Source organism: Heliangelus exortis, chromosome 29, assembly GCF_036169615.1.
Source record: "Heliangelus exortis chromosome 29, bHelExo1.hap1, whole genome shotgun sequence".
NCBI classification, from domain to species: domain Eukaryota; kingdom Metazoa; phylum Chordata; class Aves; order Apodiformes; family Trochilidae; genus Heliangelus; species Heliangelus exortis.
In genome coordinates this window covers 1,794,275-1,812,253 of record NC_092450.1, presented here as the reverse complement: position 1 = coordinate 1,812,253, position 17,979 = coordinate 1,794,275, and the positions used below count along the sequence as shown (strand labels likewise).

Below are 17,979 nucleotides of genomic sequence, written 5' to 3'. Positions count from 1 at the left end.
CCCATTCCTCGCCTGTTTTGTAAAACAGCCTCAGAAAACGAGGAGACAGATTGCTCCAGAAAGGTCATAGATTTCTCAGTTTTCTCTAGATCTTCATCGATGGCAGCTTGTAGTTGAGACAGAGACAGGCCTTGCTGCTGGGTTGCCAGGGAGGCCACTCCCATGGCTGTACCAGCTACTCCCAGGCCGAGCAGTGTCACTATTGTTACGGCTGTCAGCACCTCTCTTTTTTGTAGACCGATGTCTGTTTTTTCCCACTGATAGTACATCTCTTCTTCTGGATGGTGTAAGACCCTGGGAACAATCAAAATCTGCACACAAAAGTCAGTAGCGTGATTAAAAAGTTTAAGGGACACACAGGGGGTTACTCCCAATTGATGGCAAATCCACATTCCGGGCGCGGATGGAATTGCCCACTTACGGGTTTTGACAATCACAACAATTTCTGCACAGACAGCACTGTCCCAGTTGACCAGGGTGGTATTACCAAAACACACCCCTTTGCCCCTGACTTGGTTCAGGGTAATTCCTCTTCGGGGCGTGTTCCCCCTGCATTGGGTTGGACTATCATCTGATGAATAGGTAAAAGAAGCATTGAGGGCAATGACCTCATAAAAGGGAGGATACACATCGTACCATCACCAACAAGAATTCGTGAGAGTCGGGTTGGAGTTATTTAGTGACTGAAAGGTGGCATCCAGCATGCTAAAAAATGGCTTGCCAGGCATGTGGTGGGGATCCATGATTGGTTTCCTTGAGGGAACTATCTGCTTAGCTGACAGGGGACTGGTTGGAATGGGGGTGGGGGTTGGCAAACTATATTTTCTCTGCTGATTATTGTTTTTAATTACAATATTGGGACCGACTGCTGCGTTGCTCTTAACTTCTTGTTTTATTGTGGACCACGGCGGTGGCTTGGTGGTAACTGCAGAGGCTGTGCAAATAGCTTCTCTAGCTGCACGAGTGTTGTCATAACTTCGTGGGCCCGCAGGCCTAGGGCTTGTGCCTGAGGGGTAACCATGGCTGGGTCTGTACCCATCAGTCGCTGCAGGCTAGAGCCATGTAGCCCCAGTTATTAGGGCTACTTGCCTCCCAATCTTAGAATCATAGAATCATAGAATTGGCTGGGTTGGAAGGGACCTCAGAGCTCATCAAGTCCAACCCTTGATCCACTCCCACTGCAGTTCCCAGCCCATGGCACTGAGTGCCACATCCAGGCTCTTTTGAAATATCTCCAGGGATGGAGAATCCACCCCTTCCCTGGGCAGCCCATTCCAATGGCTGATCACCCTCTCCAGAAAGAAATTCTTTCTAATGTCCAACCTAAACCTCCCCTGGCACAACTTGAGACCTCTTGTGCCCTCTTGTCTTGCTGAGAGTTGCCTGGGAAAAGAGCCCAACCCCCCCCTGGCTCCAACCTCCTTTCAGGGAGTTGGAGAGAGTGATGAGGTCTCCCCTGAGCCTCCTCTTCTCCAGCCTCAACACCCCCAGCTCCCTCAGCCCTTCCTCACAGGACTTGTGCTGGATCCCTTCCCAGCCTCCTTGCTCTTCTCTGGACCTGCTCCAGCACCTCAATCTCCTTCCTGAGCTGAGGGGCCCAGAACTGGACACAGGACTCAAGCTGTGGCCTCCCCAGGGCTGAGCACAGGGGCAGAATCCCTTCCTTGTTTAAAAACAATCATCCCTGCCCCATCAAAAATTAATCTGCACGTGTATTTTATATCAAACGGGAGCATGTCATCTCCAAAACCCCATCTATCTCCAAAACCCCATCTGGAGCTTCTCTATGAGGGTGGAGACCATAGCAGAATTAAGCCCTTTGTCCACAATTGCTTTAACAATCGCCTGTACATCTTTAGGGTTCACTGGCGAACAGACCCTCTGTCCCCCGTCTGCCACCCGGACCGGGAATGCTAGCGGGGCTGGGACCCCATCGGCGCACGCATTCTTTATTTCCCCCCAGTCCGTGAGGGGAAGCTTTTTTATTTGTGGTCCCTCTATATTGCGGACGAGAATATATTTGCTTTTAACCCTATATGCCCTCGTTTCTTCCTCCTCTGAATTAGAATCGGTTGCAGTCCCCTCGTCCCAGCTGGTGTCTGATCCCGGATGGGAACTCGGCTCGCTGGTTACTTCCGGGCTGTGGTACTTCTTTGCCGAGCTCCGGTCCCGCCCACGTCCCTTGCGGGGGGGCTGTTCCCCCCTCTTGGCTCGCCCCGCCTTCTACTCGCGGGGGTGTTTGCCCTATAAAAGCATTTTTTCAGATGGCCACTCTGATCGGCTCTCAGCCCCTCACTCGCGCTCCCCTCCTCTTCCCAGCCGCCCCCACCGCCTTTCTCCTCCTCCTTCTCCTCCCTCTTCCTTAGCCATGCGCATGTTGGCTCTGCCGCTGCTTCTTTGTTCCCGCCAGGGGCATCCTCGCCCCGCCCTCCCCCTCGCAGCTCGGCGCCATTTTGGGGCGGTCTAACCCAGACATTCTCAGATTCTGATTGCCCCGCGGAGCTCCTGGCCTCCTGGGTTAGCCCTTCCCAGAAGGATTTCGCTTGATACTGTTCCTCCGTAAGGGGGGCGGGATTCGGGGCAGCAGAACGGGGATTTGGGGGGCACATCGCCTTCCCGCGAGTCTTTAGGCTCTGTAGAGTTGCCGCTGTCTGGGGGGCGCGGGGTCTGCGTGGCTGCCCCGACTCCCAATTTCGGGATGGCCAACAAACAGTCCCTTACCGCCTTCCAGGTCTCCTGCTCTTGCATGGCCCTCTGCAGAGCCTGTTCGACTTTCCCCCAGGATTTAAGGTTTTTCCCGCAACCCGAGGACTTCGTCTCCTCGGCTAACGCTATAGTGCATCGATCCCACACCTCTGGGCAGAGAATATTCACTGGCTGGTCCATGACCCCAATTTGTAAAAGCCTCGCAACTGCGAGAGTAAAATCTTTGGGTTTACAATCAAACCCCCACTGCTTATGTATTTGGGATACAACCTTCACAAGGGCTTCCATCTTCCTTGTTGGTCCTGGTCAGGAATGTCCTTTTCTTCCCTTGGCCTGGTCGGGAACGTCCTTTTCTTCCCTTGACCTCCCCTGCGGAGCTGGTCCTGCAGCTCCAGCCGCTGTTCACTCTATTCCAGACAAGTTCTGGGGTTTCGGCACCACTTGTCGCCTATCGCAGGTGTGTCGACCTGGTTCTGGAATGGTGAACTCTGTCCATCATGCACACAGACACCAATGTGGTGGAAAAGCAAAATGGTGTTTATTGGCAGGTGATACAGCCTTATATATCTTAGGTTCACAGTCTCATTCCTGTCCGCTTACATCACTATCTAACCACTGATAAGAGAAGGGACCCTGTCTTCCCATACAGCACGATATCTTCTGACTGCCAGACCCTACTAACTACAAGAGAGCTTGGTGATGGGTGGGATGGGTGGGAAGCAGGACTGTGGTCCTGTAGCCCATGGCTGTGGTCTGCCTGTGGATGGCAGCTTTAAGCTGGAGAAAGACACCTTGCCCTCTCTGCACCCGTGACGTGCTTTGCCCCTCTCCACACTCACCTGGCTCCTGAGCTGAGGGTTTGCGTTGTTTTCAGTTTTGATGACCCTGCAGCCCACTGGAGCTGAACTGAGCAGTGCCACAGAGAGGCAGGTCGTGATGGCCCCAGGAATCCCTGGGGCACGAGGGAAATCTTCAGCAGGATGTCCTCTTTCTGCCTCTTTCTGGGCACTGCTTGCGGGTTCCTGGTGGGTTTCCTCAGTCTCCTGGGTGGTCTCTCCAGCTCCAGGTGAGAGGTCGGTTGAGAGCACATCATGCTATCAGCTCATGGCTCTCCTTTCTCACTCTTCCAGGACGCAGCATCACTCACCGAAGCTCTGAAGAACTTTGTGAAACCCGAGCTGCTAGATGGTGAAAATCGCTTCAAGTGTCGCCAGTAAGAACATTCCCAACAACACCTTCCTATTAGATCCTGCCTTAGGGTTTAGCATGGTTTGAAGTGTGAGGGAGCCTTTCACAGAGGGGAGATGCACATTGATGGGACACAGCTTTATTTTAGTCCAGCCTTCTGCAGCTGACTGTTCTTTAATGAGCATAAGGGTGTGGGAGCTGTGACAGCGTTTCTGGCCTTCTTGGGGTTAGAGAGGAGGGGGCATTGCAAGGATCCATTGCAGAACTTGGCTCTCTGCTTGCTTTCCAGCTGTGGCCAGATGGCTGCTGCCTCCAAGAGGATGACGATCCATGGGGCACCCCAGGTGCTCACAGTGGGTCTCAAGAGGTTTGAAGTTTTCACTGGCGGCAAGATCAGCAAGGTACATTGGCAACTGGAGGGCAACTTGAGCTTCCTGGAGCAGAAGGTTTCTGCCTTCTCTCACAGGTGGTTCATGGTGGGTTTTTCCTGTTCCCTTCTGGGGAGAGTTCCCATGGGAAGACAAGCCTGTGCTCTGCTACAACAGAGCTGCATTGCCCAAGAAGGGTTTCCTGCCACCCAAACCAGGACGTGGACCTTTGGTGTTGAGGAGCCCCAAGGATGTATTTCTCCACATCTGGGCCCTGGTCTTGGCATGCTATTTCAGCAAGTATTTTGGGGTCATTTCTGAGCCCTCTTGGTCTCCCCATAGGTTGTGAAGTACCCCGAGATCTTGGACCTTGGCCCATACATGTCTGAGGCATCAGGAGAAGCGCAGCTCTACTCCTTGTACGCTGTCCTGGTGCACAGTGGTGACAACTGTCACTCAGGACACTACTACTGCTACACAAAGGTAAAGAGCAACTTCCTTCCTCACCAGGAAACATTGTGTCCTGGGAAGACAAACTTTCCGGGCAGTGTTCCTGGCAGCCAGATGTTTGTGGGAGAAGATCTCCCGAGGGGCTGGATGGGATGGGTTTTGGCGTGCTCTTGGTTCTGTGGTGTCCTGCCTGTGTTCTTCTGGAGAAACCACACAGCTCATCTCCCACTGTCGATGCCTTTTTTGCAGGCCAGCAATGGGCTGTGGTACAAGATGGATGATTCATCTGTGACTCCTTGTGGCATCAACATAATTCTCCAGCAGGAAGCCTATCTACTGTTTTATGCCAGGTTAGAAACAGTCTAAAAACACGTTCAGAACACATTTTCTCTCATGCTTTGTCTCTTTTCCTTCTCATCTTCCTGAGGGTTCCTCTTTCTGTCAGACAAGACGATTCCTCCGTGGAGCATGGAGTGCTGTCCAAGCTGAAGCCCATGTCAGTCCTTCTCTTTCCTTGCTGGGCTTCAGGCTGCTACCTGCCTGCAAATGTCTCCTCAGGAGGCCATAGTGGGTGTTTAGGGCAGGTCTTGGTCCAAGAGGGTTAGGCCTGGTGAGAAGACCCCAATGGAACCGGCCATTTCTAGCTCTGCTTCCGTCTTCTCTCTGCCGCAGTAGACGCTCAAGAAAGTGACAGAAGCCCTGAGTGGGCTGCAAGATCAGTCCTAAACAGGGGTCACTCTTTGTCTCTCCAGGTGCTCTGATTTCAAGACTGAAGCATGGGCTTCTTCCTCTACGGCATCATCACCTATTCACTCCTCCATCAATTTGTCACTGGCTGACAATCAGCAGGTGGGTTCTGTTTGGAGCCCAGAGCTCTGGCTCATTGGACTAAGGTAACTCCGGGGAGATGGGCCAGGGCCCCTGATGGACAGTGGACTTCTTTCTGGGATTTTGGTGTTCCTTTTCCCTCCCACGCTGCAGCTTTCTTCACAGCTGCAACGCTGCTGCCTCTCCCAGCATCCCACCCAGGTCCATCCCATTTCTCAACCTTTTCCCCTTTTCCCTTTGCAGCCATCCGGGAAAGCCTTTGGGAGGCGCTGCTGTCCTCTCACACCGGTTCTGGGGGTTTCCCACTCTCCTGCTCCTTGCCAGAGGGATGGGTCTTTGCAGGACGTGGTGGTGGGCATGGAGGACTCTCCAGAGGACAGCAGCTCCCCTGCACGAGCCAGCAGTGTCCTGCAGTCCCAAGAGAGCAGAGTCCCTGCATCAGAGAGCACTGAGAAGAGGTCCCAGGAGATGAGTTCTTTTGGACCAAGCAGCACTGGCCTGCAGTTTCCACAGAGCAGCACCTTTGGAACTGCTACTGCTCCTCAACTGTGCCAGGAGAGTGGCTCCTATGGCTCAGGCAGCCCTGCCCACAGATCCCATCAGAGTGACTCCTCCCCACCAGCAAGCACCAGCCAGCCAAGCCAGGCAGGTGCACAGGAGGCATCTGCAGGCTGGCTGGGCCCCCTCTGCCTGGGCAGGCTCAGCATCACCGCCTACTTGGGCTCCTGCTTGCATCGCTTCTTCTGCAGCTGCCTCAGGCTGGTGTCCAGAGGGAAAGCTGTGTGCACGGTCTGCTGTCCACCACTGCAACCTGTGCTGCACACCCCGCAAGACAGGAGCAATAAAGAGGAGCGTGGATTTATTCCTTCTTCCCACTGCCAGAGTACCCAGGAGAGGCCCCGGAGCAGATCTCCACAGCGGGGCAGCCATCTCAGCAGCTTCTTGGTGGACACCAGGGACTATGACCGCTCCACAAGAAGGAGGAGAACCGGTCCATTACATTGTGAGCACACTTCCAGGGCTGAGGCAGCTCCGGGGCCCTCTGATAGCAGCTCCACGTTTGCTCCTACACACAGCACTGCCCAGGAGCAAACCCTGCGGAGACGGAGAGAATGCAGACTCCCACGCTTGGGCCCGAATGTGGAACACACAGAGTGCCACTTCTCAGCGAGGAGGAGGGGGAGAACAAGTCCTAACCAAACCCCCAGGGACAATAAAGCCCCAGGGCCCTCCAACACCAGCTGTAAGAGGAGTTCTGCAACCAGGCCTGCTCGGGAGAAAACCACGGGGAGGCAGAGAGAACACAGCAGGTCCCCGTGGCGGAGGTGTCGTCCCCTCTGTGGAGGTGGCTTGGTAGAAGCCACGGTCTGTGACCCCTCGGCAGGGAGGAAGAGGAGGGTTTCAGTGCTGCAGAGCTGCATTTCAGATTAACACTCGATGTGCTGCAGTGGTGTGACCAGATGAAAGAAAGAGTGCCAGCAGCTCACCCTGTCCCTCCTCCCAGTGCTGCCTCTGGCCAGGAAGAGCTCAGAGACCTTCCAGAGACTTGGACACCTGTGCCATCTCACCCACCTTCCCCAAGGCTCTTCAAGGAAGGAAGGCTTGGTTTTTGGGATCACCTTGCAAAAGAGCACTCATTAGGAACAAACGGGCAGAAAAACCAAAGCCCAAATTGGACTCAATGAACTTGAAAGTCTTTTCCAGCCTGAGCCATTCTATGATTAAAAACACACGTTGGCCTTGCATGTAGAATTCAGGGTGGGTTTCTTGTCAGCAAGTTTGGAAGCAATTGGTGGAAATACCCAGAGTGTGTGTGTGTGGATGTTCCATCTTGGGATTCTGAAAGCTGTGTGCTGCCACGGGCCCTACTTCAGGCTCTTCCTTTTATTTCTGGAGTTGAAGTCACTCCAATGGCAGTGGGCTGGATGAGCTGGATGAGGGCCATACATGTCTGAGGCAGTGGGAGAAGGTCATCTCTACTTGACCTTCACTGCTTTGGTGCACAGAGGTGTCAGCTGTTACTTGGGACATTTCTTCTGCCACACCAAGGGGAAGATGTGCTCTTGGGGGAAGAAGGTCTCCCAGGTAGCTGGATGGGATTGGGTTTGCTGGGCTATTGGTCCTGAATGTACTCTAGGGGAGAAACAAGGCAGCTCATCTCCAACTGTTAATGCCTTTTTTAGCAGGCCAGTGACAGGCTCTGGTACAAGACACACAAGGAGTCTGTGTCTCAATGTGACACTGAGGCAGCCCTCCAGCAGGAGGGTACTTGCTGAAGATGTTCCCTACAGGCCTCCTGTGAAGGAAGTCTGAATTCTTCTTTAGGTGAAGTTTGGACCTTCCAGGGGGGGTACAGGAATGCCTTTTTTTTCTCAGTAATTTCTGTTGTGTCAAACATAAAAGATGAAGCAAGCCTATTCTGAGATGTTTACTCAAGAGAATGTGAAAAAAGGCTGGTTGTTCCTTTGCTTCACGGTTTTCTTCTCAATTTTGCAGTGGAGGTTGGAGAGATTTTCAAGAATCATGCAGACTCTCATGGAATGTGAGGAATATGAGGAGTGAAAGTCCCTGCATGATTTGAAGAAAGAAATGCAGGAGGGCTATTCTGAAACTGTCCAATGAACCTGGCAAAATAAATGCAAAGGTGAGCTCTGATTTGTGTGAGGTTTTTTGGTGCTGGTGGTTTTTCTCCTGAAACCTGTGTTACTCTTTCCCGAGACTACTTCTCATGTTCATTTTTTTTCTGGGTTGTATTTTGGAATGGATTGGCTTTCCTTGAAACTTATTCCACTGCTGCAGCAGTAGATAACTGTACCCAATACTGATGCAGTCGTCATGATGAGTAAAGAAGAAAATGTGATGTGCAAAGAAGTCTCTGCAAGGGCACAGCAAGGGCAATTAGAGCTACATAAGAAAGTTTTTGATCGTCATTTGCTGGGGCCTGAAGGATTTTCACAGAGACACCTTGTATTTTTGGCCATATTCCGTGAAGTCCTTGACCAAACTGGATCAAGTATATTCTGTGCCATTAATGACTTTTCAATTCTAGCCTTAATTTCTATTGCTAGAGTTTTAAAGCTCTCTGGGCAGCCCTCAGATGAGGAGATCCATCCTCTTGTGGTTTTACCCTTAGCAAAAATTTTGTTCTACTCCTTGTATTTAACAGCTGAAGTAAAAAGTCTTACCATTCAAAACTCATCATTGCTGACAGACCTGGACTGTAAGTGGCCTTCGGAACCAGCTGCTTAACTTTAACACTTGCACGTATGCAAGTAGCACCAATGCACAAACAAGAAATTGGTAATTCCAGGATGTTGTTATCCTACAAGCTCGTATCCAAAATGAACCATCATCAGCTCTCTAGTCCACGTAGTGCTGACACAAAAATGAAAGACCTGACTGTGCTTTTGGAAAGAGGTGGAAGCTGAAAAGCAAGAAAGCATGAAAGAGATCAGCTGGAATCACCTATGGGAGAATTTCTTGAGGTTTTTTTTACACAGAGATAGATGAACTGCAGTGAATACAATTTTATTTTGATAAAGCTTACCAATGAGTGTTCATGGTGAATTAACTAAAATCTCTTACAAGTCGAAGGTAATTTGTTTGCCTCTCTTTGATTATGACTGTCTTTTCTCCCAGATTCGTATCTTCCGTGGTAGTCTCCATGTTGCTGAGGTAGATGAAATGCTTGAATATACACAGAACTTGCAAAAAGAAGTTGGATCATTTTCTGGAGGCCAATGGGCCTTGAAAATCCTTGAAAATCTAGTGACTAGGTTGACATGGGTGAGTATGTGACATTAGATTCCTGTGGGTGAGTACTTGGGTTCTCAAGAGTATTGGAGTCACTTAGTGCCTGCCCTGTCCCCCTCTGCCACCATATGATCCCCCCTCTGCATCGTGTCCCCACGCTGCCTCCGTTCATGTCCCTGTCCCCCACGCGTGTCTCCTCTGTCTGCGTTCCTATCTTTCTGACATGACACACATGTATCTGTGACCAGAAGTTGCTGGGGATGTTCTTTTTGCTTAGGTATTGTTCTGTGCATCTTGTGAACACATCTATTTTGTGGCCTTCAGAAGAGGAGGTTTTGTGCCGGACTGAGTTATGTTTCGTTCATAAGGATTCCATTTCTGTTCCATTCTTGTCTAAAAATAAATTGATAAACTCTATAATGAAATCGCTATGTGTTAATTGTCATTAGTTGAATTGATTTGTCTCTGTATCTGACTACACACCAGCTCAAAATATGTTTTCTGCTTTTATGTGCAGTGAACATAAAGGTCACTCAGGGCACAGTGTGAGTTTTCTAAATGATGGGGGAAAGAATTCATAGGCTGGAAAAGGAAACAGTACAGGAACAAGTGTTGGGTGATTTATTTTTTTTTTTTTTCCTTTTCTTTTCTTTCTTTTTTTTTTTTTTTTTCAACGTAAAAGCTCATGTTTTAACATTTTCTACAATTAAACCGAATGACAGATGCTCTCTATTTAATCCCCCTCCCCTTCCTGCTGAAGAAAGGAGAGAGAATAAAGGAGGGAGACTTATGGGCTGGAAACTAAATTACACAGCTTTAATGAAGTAGGAACGATAAAAAGGAAAAATTACTAAATATATACAAATACACAGGAAAATAAGATGTGAACCTGCTTATGGAGTTGTTTTTTTTTCCATAAGGTCAGGTTTAAGATGAGATGCCTAACTCGGGCATTGTGTTTTGTGGGCAGGAAAGTGTGTTTTACTAGTGACAGTGTCAAAAACGCTGACTCTATGTTTAAAACTTTTTATTGAGAGAGATATAAGTAAAGCAGCACGCTGCAGCACGCTGGGCAGCCGGGGAGCCGTAGCCCCACCACCGGCTCGCAAGTTTGATACGGTAAAACCGGTTCTTTTATACTTTTCATAAACCCCTTCCCCTTAGTCTCTTATCAGTTTATCACTGGTTTTCGTTTTGCGGGCTTTCCCAGCACTGGTTCTTGCTTTGCGGGCTCCGCTCTGTTGCTGAGGGGAACGGTTTCACGTTTCGCGGGCTTCGCTCTGGTACTGAGGGGAATGGTCACGTGACGCCCCTGTTTCGCGGGCCCCTGCGGTCGGTCTCTCCTCCTGTGTTTCTGGCTTTTCCTCCTTATAAGTGCGCTTGAACATACACCCAAAAACAAGAGGATACAACATGCTATCTCAACAAACTGACCAAACAAACATTATTAAATTGAAAGATACACTCAACAAAACAATAATCTACAATTTTAAACCCTTATTTTTCACAGACAGTGGGTTCTGAAAAATGCTGAGTGAAACCATGTTGAGAAGAGAGTTCAGCAGTACAACTGGAAAAAAGTAATGGCTCTCTGAAGGGACAGAATATGAATTACTGCTTTCCATAGAAGAATTACATGAAAACTACCTTTCCTATTTTTTCTTTTTTCACAAAAGGGATTATTGCACTTAACTTGAACTTTTGAGCAGAAAACAACTTATAGAAAATATTTTAATGCTGTTGAAACCACCTGGTTTTTTTGGGTTTTTTTGTTTGTTTTTGTGTAATTATGGTGAGCAGTGCCATAGCGAGCATTCACCTCAGCACCTGAGAATACTCTCAGGATATTTTGTTGAGAAAATCTCTGTAGTTAAATCTCCCTTGGCCCACAGACGGGGTAAGTAGAAGCAGTCCCCATTCTGCAAGCTGTCCGCTCTCCTACCGCCTGTGCAGCTGCTGAAAGGGTCGAGGGGGCAGCAAAACCCGGCTCTGAATTCCCGTGCAATGGTTACAGCCTGTGCCTGCCAGGTCTGTGATGGAGCTGCCTGTTGAGGAGAGAGCGAGCGAAGCCTTTTTGGCATTAGTTTTCACCACAGCCTTGCAGTGTTTGAAAGGTAGCAAAGCTTCATAAGGTGTTACAGCCGTGTTTGTGTGTCCCCTCACCTCCTGCCCAAGCATTTTTATAAGCCAAGGCTGCAGCATGTGCATGTGCCCAGGCACCTGTACTGCGGGACACTGGTTTATACTGGGAGGAACGAGGAGCAGGGTGAAGAGCTACTGGTGAGCACTGGCTATGCGGGGGCTGATGGGCTGCCCTGGGAGAGGGGTGGAGGCCCTGGGAGCAAGAGGGAAGGGGAGTAGGAGGGGCAGAGAAAGGACTCTGGGGCAGCCGGGAGTGACTGGAAGAGGGGGATATCGGAGCACCGAAAGGGGCTAGAGCTGCCGATTCTCCTGGGGGCACTGGGAGGGGGTGAAATGGGTATTGGGGACACTGGGTTAATGGGAAGGGGAAGGCGTTCCCGTCACTTCTTTTGGAGCAGCCTGTGGTGCATTGGTCCTCAGGCTCATGCGCAGGAAGAGCCATGAGCCGAATGCCGGGATTTGCCGGTGCGCATCCCGGAGCTGCAGTTGTGCCGTTGTGCCACAGGGCGGCAGCAGTGACAGCGGGAACGACACCGGATTCCCAGTGAGCAGCGGCGGAGAGCGCGGGAAGGGCGGAGGCGGGAACTGGAGGTGCAGAGAGGTATTTGTGGGTGTCAACAATATTAGAGTCATTAAGAGCCCTTCCCCCCCGCCGGTTGGTGTTGGTTGGACGCACTTCTCCAGGCCATGGCATGTCCAGGTTAGAAAGCTGTTGAAGGAGCAAGTATGATGCAGAATTCTACTGTACTTTCCATGACTTTTTCAACCCAAGTGTCGTTGGAGCTGTGTAATTCCTGCATCTCTGAACTGTAACCATACCCCAAATTGGATTTTGGTATTGGTTTGATTCACCTCTCTAACATCCCAGTTAGAAAGCTGTTGAAGGAGGAAGTGTAATGCACTATTCTATATATCCCTTTTTCAAACCCAGTGTCATTGGATGTATAGTAGAATACTAGACCAGGTTGCCCAAGGCCCCTCTGCTGGACTGCAACCCTCATTGCTCTTTCTTTTCTTCATTTTTCTTCTCCTTATCAAGGCCAGAGGGAAATAAACCCAGCAAATCAGCATAAAATGCAGCAGTTGCTAGGAATAGTAGAGGTCTGTGGGCTGGGGCAGTGGGGGACCTTGTGTTGAACTATGCAGGGTTCCAAAGCATCTTCCTTTCCTTTTTCAAACCACCCGTTTCTCTGTAAGGCCAGTCCTGACTTTCCCAGTGCAAACCCTTTTCCTGGGACATGCTTCGGGGGAAGGGGTGGAGGGGGAGAGGTGGAATTGGACCAGCAGAGGGACTTACAGAGGGAGAGGGACACACTCCTCTCTTTTCCCTCCCCAAATAATCCCTTTATCGGTATTTTAGGGCTGGATTCTGCTCCTTGAGCAGTGCAGCCTCGGCTTGAGACACCAGAGGGCAGGCACAGGCTGTGTAAAGAGCGAGGGACCTGGGTCTGGTCACTGGGTCCTTCAGCGACTCTGGTCCTGCTGCCCCCTCCTCCATCACTCCATCCCTGCAAGGGGAAAAAAAAAGTGTATTTTTTTTTTCCTGAGGGAAATGTCTTCTGGACCAGCCTGGCTCCTCTGCCTTTGCTTCTGAAGGGGATTTGAAGCAGTAATGTTTGCAAAGGACATTCAGGGACTGAGGTTGGGCTATGATCTCTCAAAGTAGCTACTTCACCCTCCAGGGATGCCCTGCCCTGGATGTCCCCAAGGAGGGGGGTGCAGGTATCCTTATCTGAGCTCTGCCATCCGGGGGGGATTTTATGGAACTGGTGATGCTGCCTTGTCCTTCCCATGCACATCCACCTGCCAAGATGGGTCCTGAGATGCCCACAACCCTTTCCAGCCCTCCATGTCCCCCATCCTTGCTGTGTCACCCCATAGCACAGCCCAAGGTATGAGTCAAGCTGCTCTCTTTGCCTCTCAGGACAGTGTGGTTGATGCCAACCTGAGCACTCACCACACAGCATTTGTCCCCCTGCTTTGTCCTCAACCCCACAGGCAGCAGAGCAGAGCTTGGAGAGTGGGTGCTGGTGCCAGGTAGAACTTCTGGTTCTTCATTTTTTTCCTGGTTCTTCTTTCTCTCTAGAGTGCTTTTCCCTCTGGGCAGGAGCTGACGTTCTCTGCATGATTAAATCCTGAAGGCAGCAGATGGTCTATGGTATGAATTACAGCAAACAGGATTGGAGAGGCAGCACAGGGAGCAAATGAAAGCATTAACACACCAGGCCAAATGATGCAGATGGTGGAGAGGGGAGGAAGGTTTGCAGATGGGGTTGGGAAAGGGAGCTCATTTCTGCCAGGAAATGTTTAGGGGGTAAATAAATGGTCTTATCCTCCAGCTGTGGGGAGCACAAAAGTAAACTGGCAGTGAGTTTTGGAGCCCAGGAACAAAGGTGCTGTGGGGTCTCTGTCCTCAGCTGCTTTAATTCTGGTTCACACAGTTTGGATCTTCTCTATTCCTCCTGGTAAGGGCATGACAAGATGCAGCAGGTTTGGAAGGCTTCACCTTGGCTGAATTTCTCCTTAATAACAAAGGAGCAGAGCTCTTGTGTTGTGTAGCTCTGTTTAGCCACAAATGGGGCTGCACTGGGATCCTGCCTTTCAGTCACCAGCAGCGATGCAGGAGGATGGACCACATTTTGCATTTCAGGGCTGATGTGGAGTTGCATAAAAAGGAGCCCAGCCTGGTGTGGCAGCTCCTGCTTCCTCTGCACCCCAGTGAGGGCTGCCTGTGGTCTCAGCACAGTCCTGAAGCCTTCTGACTACGGAAGGAGGGTTCAGTAACCTGGGGCACTGGGAGACCTACTGGTTAATTCAACTCGGTTATGCTGCAGGCTTTCTGGGTGACTCCTCATGAGCCCTTTGTCTTCTCTTTGCCTCAGTTTTCCCTGGTATAGAGCTGCACTGCCATAGACGTGCTGGAGTGAGTATCTTGGAATGTCAGGTTGGATGGGACCTCAAGGAGCGGCCTGAGATGCTCCCATGGGGATGCTGTGTGCTGGGGGATGTCACAGTTGGACTGACCTTTGCCTGCCAAGGCCAAACATGGCTTTGGAGGTAGCAAAAGCTGAACCTGTCCTAGCTCTGGGTGAAAATCGTCATGGGGAGGACAGGGTGGCTCATGACCAGGGGACAAGGGGCTCAGGAGTCCATCAGTGGAGGTGAAGAACTAAAGGGGCCAAACAGTGCAAAGCTCTTTCAGGAGTTAAAAATTCAAAAACTGGGCTCATTTTGTCCCAGATACTCTTTGAGTTTGTCCTTAAGGTAACTTCATAGGCACCTGAGAGTCACTGGACATGGCTCTGCAGAGTGAGACAGGCTCTGTCTGTGCTTTGAACCTCTGCTCCCACTTCATCCAAGCCAGGAAAATCCCCTTCTGGGTACCACCCTGGCCCCTGGGACCCTCATCTATTGTAGTGTTGGGTGCTGTACAGAGACAGAAACTATGTTCTGTTTTTTTTAATTCTGGATCTGAACAAAAGCAGGATCAAATACTGCTGAGCACTGGGAGAGGATGGAGGGGAGCTACCCAGCCCCTGCTCAGCCCCCAGCACCCTTCCCCACTCGTTCCCACCTCCTGCAGCGTGAGGGCACTGTTCCAGGGCTTTGCAGCATAGCATCTCTTGGGTAGAAAACATCTCCCTGTTTGCCGTCCCCCCTGCCCTCCCCTGCTCCTCCTTCCAACCCTCACAGCCGAACACACAGCTGGGGACATCTCCCCTAACAAATCCGTCTCAGCTGCAACAAAACATCTGGAGTCAGGGGCTGCAGAAGATGCATCCCCCCTCCCCCGACACCCCTGAGGCACAAGGGGGCCGGGAGCCCCTCTCCCTGCCCTCCCCTGGGCTCTGGGGGGTGCAGGACTCGCAGCTCTGTGCTTCACCCCCTCAAGAGTCCTGGAGCAAAGCAGAGGCAGAGAAAGAAGAGCTGAGAGAGGCTGCGACCCCTCTCCTCCTGCTGCCTCTCCCCACCGACTCCAGCCCTCTCTGATTTTTGCTGCCAGCTTCTGTCTGGCAGAGAAGGAGCTTCATGTTCTTGCTTTCTCCCCTACTCATGTGCATGGGGCTGAGCAGAGATTTTCTTTTTCTCCCTCCTTTAAATGTTTTTTTAAAATTATTTATTTATTAAGCTTCCCTCCCCCCCCTCGCCTCCCCCCTCTTTCCCTTTGGTACTTCTGCTGAATTAGCTGCCCCCGTTTCCCTGAGGGAAGCCCTGGGAACTAAACCCGGCAGCAGAGGGGATGGGTTTTTGGGGATGGTATTTCTTGGAGCCCTGCCCAAAATGGAAGAGGGGGAGGGGGAAGTGGAGTGGAGAGATGCCGGAATCCTGCACCTCACATCGCTGGAGCATCACCCGCTCAAGCTGAAAGCTCTGCAAGACATCAGCTCGGGGAAGAGCATCCTTGGGCTTTCTGCACTAGCTACCAGGCTGAGAGCTGCTTCCACTTGTTTCGAGCTCCATCTCTCCCTTAGTCTCATCCCCGCGTGTGTGCAGATGTGTGTGTGGAGGGGGAGGACTTTCCTGCCATTGGCTCAGCTCTCCCTGCCCACCCTCAGCTCTTCCACATCACCTTGGTGTCTCCCTAAATAAAACCAATCCTCCTTATCGCAGCAAGAAAATCAAGAGCCAGAGTTTGAATGGATTGGATATAAATATTTGCCCCTGCGACGCTACCACTGAGATTTTGTGGGATCTACTCCTGGCAGCTGGCCTGAGGCTCTCCTTCTCTCTCCTGCCTCTGAAAGGGTATAATTACTTTGGAGAAGGAAGGGGAGGAATCCGGAGCCCGGTTCCAGCTACAGACTGACCTGAAAAGCAGCACCAGGATTTAACTAACTCTCCCTGATGGATCTGAAGGACAGCACCAGTGAGAGCAGCATGGGCAGCCTGCAGCCTTCCAGCATCCAGATTTTTGCCAACACCTCCACACTCCATGGGATCCGTCACGTCTTCGTCTATGGCCCGGTGACCATCCGGCGCCTGCTCTGGACCTTGGCCTTTGTGGGCTCGCTGGGTCTCCTCCTGGTTGAGAGTTCAGACCGGGTGGCATTCTACTTCTCCTACCAGCATGTGACCAAAGTGGACGAGGTTGTGGCCAATAGCTTGGTCTTCCCTGCTGTCACCATCTGCAACCTCAATGAGTTTCGTTTTTCCCGGCTCACCACCAACGACCTCTACCATGCCGGGGAGCTCCTGGCTCTGCTTGATGTCAACCTGCAGATCCCCAACCCTCACCTGGCTGACCCAGCTGTCTTGGCCATCCTCCAAGAAAAGGCCAACTTTAAGCACTATAAACCAAAAGTTTTCAACATGCAGGAGTTCCTGGCCCGGGTTGGTCATGACCTGAAGGATATGATGCTGTACTGCAAATTCAAAGGCCAAGAGTGCACCCATGAGGACTTCAAAACTGTGAGTATGAGCAGACACTCTGCTTTCCTCTTCTCTGGGCATGTGGATGATGGTGGTGTCACAGGACCAGGACACCACTGGTGGTCACTGGCCAAGCTGTGTGGGCATGATGTGATGAGTGAGTGGTGTCTGCCAGGCCCTGGCACAGCAGAGGAGAAGGAGGAGGCAGCCTGTTGAGTTGAAGTTTGTTTGCTGGACTCCTAACAGGGGATTAACATGGAGCCAGCCCTGTGAGAGGCTTGCAGCACGTCCAGCCTCGCTCTGCAGAAGGCCCCAGCTCCCAGGTGGCTGCTTGGTGTCAGACCAGGGTGTCAGATGGGTCCTGCTGAACATCAGAGGGGGGTTGGGGTTCTCCTGCTCTGGCCAGTGAATTGTTAGCCAGATGAGGATAGTAGAGAGGCTGGGAAGAGCCAGCAAGAAGGGCAGGCCTTGGGGCATGTCAGGGTGAGATGTATTACCCAGGTTTATTTCCCCTGGTGTTGGAATTGCTGAAATTGTGGAAGGGGAAATTTTTTAGCTTGTTCTGGTGGTCGTGGCTTATAAATCCTAGTTGGCTATGCAGTGTGGGCAACAGCTGGGTCCCTTCCTGCTGCTGTGCTAGAAAGAAAGAGGGGGGAAAAGATCCCCATCTGCTCTTAGGCTGGTGGGGAGGTGGAGCATGCTGAGTATCAGCCTGAGGATCCTAAAAGGAGCAGACACTGCTCAGTTTACAGCTTTGGGATGTGCAGGCTGGCCTGAGTGGTTTGGCTGGCAAAAAGTATCAGCTTCAAATAAAAATAAAAAGTAGGTTGCCTGGAAGAAGTGCTGCACCCATGGCTGGGGCAGGGCTGGGCAGGGGGCTGGGCATGGAGCTGCAGAGGGACTGCACCCCCTGGGCTGGTGGTTTGGGTTTTGTCTCAGAAGATGTGGGTGTGTGGGCTGGGGACTTGACTAAGTGGGGACTTGGTCTCAGACCAGGCTGGCCAGTCCCTTGGCATCAATGTGGTTGTTGGGGCAGTACCTTGTGGCTGGTTGTTTCTCCAGGAGTGATGCTGCTCATTCTGCAGACAGGCAGATGCACAACAGGTTTCATGATGGTCTGGTCTGTCAGCAGGATCTTTGTCTGGTTTTAGGAGAAGGAAATATTTTTTATCTC

General features: G+C 51.2%; 1 protein-coding gene and 1 long non-coding RNA gene across 2 annotated transcripts in view; both read left to right on the top strand.

Annotated features, from left to right (window-relative positions):
- The first annotated feature begins 6,685 nt into the window (after positions 1 to 6,685).
- Positions 6,686 to 9,718, top strand: LOC139788501 (uncharacterized). The gene is made up of 2 exons (XR_011722867.1): positions 6,686 to 8,184; positions 8,340 to 9,718. It is a non-coding gene; the product is annotated as an uncharacterized lncRNA (long non-coding RNA).
- Positions 9,719 to 14,380: 4,662 nt separating this feature from the next.
- LOC139788327 (acid-sensing ion channel 2-like) overlaps positions 14,381 to 17,979 on the top strand; it is a 489,262-nt gene continuing 485,663 nt past the window's right edge. The window contains exon 1 of the transcript XR_011722843.1: positions 14,381 to 16,844. The gene's annotated coding sequence lies outside the window, so the exon portion shown is untranslated. The remainder of the gene's footprint in view (positions 16,845 to 17,979) is intronic.